General features: G+C 41.9%; 1 protein-coding gene across 1 annotated transcript in view; it reads right to left on the reverse strand.

The window, feature by feature from the left end:
* Positions 1-3,100: 3,100 nt before the first annotated feature.
* LOC306916540 (kinesin-like protein KIF21A) overlaps positions 3,101-6,780 on the reverse strand; it is a 76,154-nt gene continuing 72,474 nt past the window's right edge. Inside the window, exon 35 of the mRNA XM_079494435.1 lies at positions 3,101-6,780. This exon is cut by the window's right edge and continues 443 nt beyond it. The gene's annotated coding sequence lies outside the window, so the exon portion shown is untranslated.

Here is a 6,780-nt window from a genome sequence, read left to right on the forward strand (position 1 = left end):
CATTTTCAAATATAGCTTACTAGAATTTCGCGGGCCTTCGGCCCGCTCATCCCAGAGTTGCGTTGCCCCGCGTTGCGATACAGAAGTCCACAGATACAGAAGTCCACAGTGACACGCGTTTTATGCAGCTGTTTTGTGTTGCAGCGCGTGTGCGCGCGCGTGTAGTGTTGTTGTTCTTATCCATATATGCGCCTCGGTTCGTCCCGTTTGTTCCACGCCAGGTGTCGATGCAGTCGTTTGCGCAATTTGCGTGTTTGCATTATTTTAAGTGTGTAGGCATACCATATTCTGAATGAGCAAAAAGAGGACACATGCGCGCGTGCATGTGGATGTGGACATGCGCGTGCACGTCGTGCATGTGCATGTGTCGTGCGTGGGCGGTTCTGTTAAATTCAGATGTCAAAATAATCTGTAGCCTAACATTAAATTGATCAAATATGCTCTATATTAGTTATGTATTTTTTGAAAGCAGTGGCTGTCAAAGGTGTGATCCAGGGACCCTCATGGTTCCTTGAGGGGGTTCCAAATGGACCCATTATAGGTCTGTAACTCTGAGAGTGTACAAATGGAACCAAGTGGACCCTACAGGTGTGTAACTCTGAGAGTGTAGAAATGGAACCAAATGGACTGTTTTATAACTTTTAACTCTGATACTGTACAAATGGAATCAAATGGGACTCTTATGGGTCCATTTGGTTTTACTGTCAGAGTTATGGGGGTCCTTGAAATTAAAAAGGTTGAGAACCTGTATGCAATGGCGTATGTCTTGTAAAAAGAGAGACCAGCCTATTCTCCAAACCATCATATGTTATGCTTTGCTAGGTTGTACAAAATAATATTGGGTCAGTGTAATTTGCAGGAGTCACCGCGCGCACAGCTGCCTTGTCTGTGTTGACATGACATGGGCTTGCAGGACAGAACTGTTATTTGTGACAGACACATAGTTGCTTTGCAGACAATACAATCTGCTTGTCATTGGTCAGTCACAAAGCTAAGAAAACAATGTGAGAGAAAAGGTAAGGAGTTACTAAGGACTGGAAAGCGCTGTCTTTGTCTATCTGTGTTCCTACGTGAAGACGTGTGTGCTCTGTCTCTCTCTCGCTCTCTTCTCTCTCCTCCCTCTCTGGGGTGTGTGTGTGTGTGTGTGTGGGGGGGGGGAGTAGTTGCGCTGCCTTCGACAGTGCTATGCTTCTCCATCAGCGGTGCAGAACCGAGAGAGTGACACATTGTTGTGGATGTAAACGGCGCAAGTTGTAGCTGTAAAGAAGTTTGGATTGTGTAGTCGCAGCGGTGCTACAAAGTGAATGTTACAACTCGCACGGTGATATTGTAAGTAGCAAATGCGAGTACATAGTGGCACTGGCGAGCCCTGTGTAGTGTAGTGTCATTGTCGCGGCATCGCGAGGCGATCCAAATTCCCCCCCCGCGCACGCACGCACGCACACACACACTGTACGTAGCTGTTTGTTGTTGCAGCGCGCGCGTGTAGTGTTGTTGTTGGTATCCATATATGCGCCTGGGTTTGTCCCGCTTGTACCACGCCAGGTGTCGACGCGGTCGTGTTAGCATTATGGTAAGTCTCCAAGTTAGAATCAGAGTGTGCGCTGTGTAGTTCTAGTTCTTCTTCTTCTACTTGGTTTTGGTATGTGTGTGTGGGTCACGTGGTGGGCTGTGAGCCAATGGGAGAGGGAATGTAGTGTTGCCAGGTCCGCGTATTGTAAGCGAGTGGTAGTGTGTGTAAGTAGCGTGTTGAATGGCATTTTTTCTGTGCTTGTTGTCATAGACGTGGCAACAAATTAGGCGGGGGTGTCGGTGCTTGTGGCGTGTTTGTGTTTATTATTGATATTGATATTGTTTGCGCGTGTGGACGGGAGGCGGCTTTAGTGGCAGTGCAATGACAATGTTTAGGCGGCTGGTGTTGAGTCTGGGCATGCGGCGCGACATGAGGAGATAGGGAACGAACGACGCGGAGGGTAAGTCTGTGACGTGTTAGTGTGTTGTTGCAGTGTGTGTTGCAGCGTGTTGCAGCGTGTCAGTGACGTAGTAGCTGGTGCCTTTTGTTCCTGTCTTGGGGACACCTTTTCAAATGTATAATAGATAGGGCTGAAGTGGTTAATGTATGTTTTGTGGTAATAATCGAAATGTACAAAGTAACTATAGTAGGATAAGGATAACAAAAAAAATCAAGTAATTTGTAGTGGAGTAAAAGTAAGCTACAGCCTACAATATTGAGATGAAGTAGCAAGCTAATAACGTAGGCCATTGAGAGTAGGAAATACTCCAGTAAAGTAATAAATACCTCGAAAGTGTACTTAAGCACAGTAAAATGACTGTAGGCCTACTTGGTTACTTTCCACCCTTGCCTTCATCTGAATAAGAGTTTACCGCCGGACAGATTCCTCCATCCCCCAATCGGCCCTCCCAGGTGGAACCAGAGGGTGGAACTAGCCTGATTCAGGCTGGAAGTTGCCTGGAACCCAGGCTAAAGTCAGGTGGAACCACTTGAAACTGATTAGATTACCTCTGCCATTTGGCCATGCGCTGTCCATGGTGCTGACGCATCTCCCCAGGCACTCCCTCTGGTGGATGAGCTTGTATTGCCAGGCCCATAGCAACACTCCACTCCACAGAAGTAAGAGTCCTGTATTCAGAATTGTACTTGAGCGAAAGTATAACATACTGTATATATTATATCAATATAATTATTTTCTAGGGATTCAGTGGTTAAATGTCTGAAATAAACAAAACATCAATTTACACAACACTGATGAAAGTCAATTAAGCTATAGAATCTAAACTGCAACACAATTTTAAACATGTAGTGTGTGTGTGTTTATACATACTTACTTTGCCACTATTGCTGCCATACTATCTTGCTGCTATTCTTTCTTATTATTTATCTTATTGTATTGAACAAAAACCCAATAATTTATGTATGTACTATGTACTATGTATGTACTATAATTTACATGTTTTACAAAGTGATAGAACACTGCCATCCTGTATTTATATACTATATAAATAATCTGATGTAAAATAATCTGATATAAAAACGGATAGAGGACAAGAGATTCAGAAAGGCTCAAACTTTGACAATAGATTTGACAAATTGCATTTATTTCCAAACTGCATCTGACACATTAGAATCCCATGATATTCTGGAAAGTTGAACGTTAATTTGTTCAGGACTTGACAGCAGGACAATTGCTTTATGAATTACAGATATTTGTACATTTAGAGATGAATCCCAAGACTGAGGCTAAAGGGATTTTAAGAAGCCTACCTGAGTTCAAAACACTGAAATAACATCAGAAACCTACTTGCATTTGGTTTATACTGTTTATCCTTATTGTTTGCAATAATGATTAATCAAACAGTGACAGAAAAGCATTGCTGCTGACTGCATGCTGAGACATGTATCGGGTACAATTTCAACCCTTTAAAAGGCTAAACAGACAATGGTCTGCTGCTTTGACATCAGATTAAAGCTGTGGTCAGGCGTGCAAAAGAAGTGCCCGAATTGTGCACCATCTTTCAAATATTGCTACATTATAGAGCAACAAAAAAAGAAAAATAAGTTGGACAGCAGTATCTCTTTTCCTTTCAAAGTGTTTGATCTCGAGTATCCGATCGCATTTCCTCTCTTATCATGGCTTAGATATTACATCACGAAAGAGAAATGTCGGTAGCCTATTGTTAGCTCCGTTTGGAACCTCGTATCTACGCTTTAGCGCCAAGACGATGTTCCGTGTCAGGATATCCCTGCACGGGTAGAAATGGGGTTGAGCCTGTCCAAAAACAGTGGCGGAAACCCTTTTCGCAGTATCGTTTTCAAAAAGTAAAGGTATCAGAACTAGGCTACAGATGATAAACTTAAGGACAGGCACGTACAATTTTAAGACAGGGGTGAAACAACTGCTTAAATCAGGCTTAAATAAAAATTTATTCCAGTCAACCCCCATCCATCCGCATGTGCAGTACTGCTTCCATAAGATTGCATTGGGAAAACATGGTACTGGCTGACCAGAGCCATTGAAAGGAGAGGTATGCCAATAATAAGGGGTCAGAAAACAGCCCGTTCTCATGGTTCATGTACTCGTTTGTCACTCGCGCGAGCCCATAGACTCCAATGCATTCCGTAAACTTCCAGTTCAGGCCTTTGTCACTCTTCGCCAATATTAGTCTAAGAGCCGCCATTGGACTGGCCCCTTGAAGTGACCGGAGATGTCGTAACTCTCTCATCTATACGACCGATGCAGGGATATCCTGACCTCTTCTCAGAGCTAAAGCATAGATATGAGGTTTCAAACGGAGCTAGCTTATTGTATGTTTCCTGCAAACCAGGCATAAAGGGGCTGTATTTGGACATTTCAAGGAAGGCGTGCCATCAGCAGTGGGCTCGAGCCTGCAGTGATATGCGACTGAGGGAGGCACTAGCCGAGTACAAAACATGCAGTAGAATTGCCATTGTCTTTTTATTTGTAGACCAGGTTGAGACATTTGAACATCCCTAATCATTACACTTACAGTAAAACGAAGGCATCTCTTTTTAAAAACGAACATTTTAAGTCCTTGTGCAAATTAGCTAGTTTTGTTTTTTTAGGGATTTGATCTGTGTGTGGCATTAAAAAAAAACATTATAAAAAGAACAACTCTGACGAGCATTCTCATTTCAGGAAGATTCAGAAAATCCTTTTAGAAAGCTGAACTCTAAACATAATCGTCTCTGTCAGGTGGAAATCTCATATGTGCAAAAGTGTTACTGTTCAGGATTCAAATAAAGAAATAGCAAAAGTAGCAGATCTACAAGCTCAAGCTTTCAAGCTTGTGGGTCTGCTACTTTTGTGTGATATCTGTAGTATGGACAAATAGGCGTTAATTTACAAATTAGGTTGCACAACAGTGACACCTGGTGGTGAACAAATGCTATTTCCGTACTCAGACCCAGCCAGCCAGCCAGCCAGGGACACACATTGCTGGGTAATGGAGTGGCTGCACCACTCAAAAACAAACACAAAAAAGGTAAAATATGGAGATGGCAACAATATTAGGTATTGCTACTGTAATATAGTATAGGATCACATCACAGGCATTCATATTTACACCTCAGCTCATGAAGAACAGCCCATATATTGTTGCTGTCGAGCAGAGAAACCCCTTACCTACATATTGTAACCGTTTGTGTTGTTTTTGTAAATGAACGCCCTACTTGATCATAGTACAGCGCCACACAAAATCATCAAAAGTATCAGATCTGAATCATGAAAAAATAAATAATAAAGTAACAGTTTTGGACAGTAACGGGTGTCCAGTGTCCACCCAACAGAGACGATCACTAGGATACCCACAGGCCTTCCCTTAAAACAGCGTGTCAATAACTGCTGTTGATCGACTAGATAAGACACAAAAAGTAAAGAAAAACACACAAACAATCAAATCAAAAATCACCGATTAATATTCACAAATAAATACAAACAATTTACATGGAATACAAAGGACTGAATGATGTTCTGAATCCTGTACAGGAGTGTGCTTTTTCAATTTCAAGACAGACCAGTCTTAGGTACGCAACGGAATGTTTCCTTGTATCTTACAGATAAGCGGGTGATTGATCCACTTAATGTGAATCAAACCCATGTTATCATAATGAAATCCACAACTCTCTTTAATAGCCTTACAACCCCCCCGGGCTACGTGTTCGCACTACACTAAATACAGTATCTTTGCTGAAAACAAGCTCACAACCCTGTGAGCTGGTAGAGTGCCTCCTACCGCCAGTTCCCAGAACTTACCACACGTCTTACTCAAGCCATGCTACTCATAGGTTGAGTGAGCGGTGCCAGTAGCAACCCAGAAACGTGCGATTAAAGGGCGAGCGCCAAACCAACCGGGCTACAATGTGTACAGACACTCTCTCTCAGAGTTAAATTAACAAAAAAAATGTTTTGCTGTGTTCCTTCCATCAGAGGGGGTTTGGCAGTGACAGCCGAGGAAAGCAGCAGCACATACAGTTACAGCAGTCAATTGGTCCCTGGTCGAGGAGAATACATATTTTACAGAATTATATATACATCCTCTCAGCTCTGTGCAGAGAAATAATTACACCCACGGAGACAACAGTGAAACACAACTTTCCAGATGTTGCTGGAAAGCACTTATTTTCTGTTTCGCATTGATATAGTTGGAACAGAGAGCTGGTGTTGGTTCCTAGCAGCAGCCAAATTCAACAGTATGCATAAGGAGATGTCCCGTGTGTAGATTGATTTAACCCATTATATAAAAAAAGGAAAATAATAATTTAATAAAATAATCTGTTTTTGGGTAAGAAAATCATACCATCTCATTACAGGTGCCAAACAAATTGTGATAATAGCAGATCTAAAAGCTCACAGCGAGACACCCTTGTACAATGAAGTATAAAACTAGAATCAATCAGACTATTACTACTACTAATTCTTGTCGATTACAAAATGCTTCTTGATTATTAGAAAAAAGTAATCGATAGAATAATTGCTGAGCATGACAAGGTAAAGCCAAGTGTTACTGTATAACCTGTCACTTACTTGAACTTACTGGAACTGCTCTCCAAGCTAACAATGGTTGTATTATGAAGTATAAATTAAGTGTGCATGTTTGAAGGTATGTTCAATTTCGATATGAGCTTACAGTATCTTGTAGCAAGTAGCAGCTCCTTTCCTCTCAAAAAGTATGGAAAGTATTGAGACCTTCAGGAAAGTTGAGACTTTAATACTTTGTGTGCGATAGCTTAATTGTTTTTAG

The sequence above is a fragment of the Electrona antarctica genome, assembly GCF_951216825.1.
Source record: "Electrona antarctica genome assembly, chromosome: 23".
In the NCBI taxonomy this organism is placed as follows: domain Eukaryota; kingdom Metazoa; phylum Chordata; class Actinopteri; order Myctophiformes; family Myctophidae; genus Electrona; species Electrona antarctica.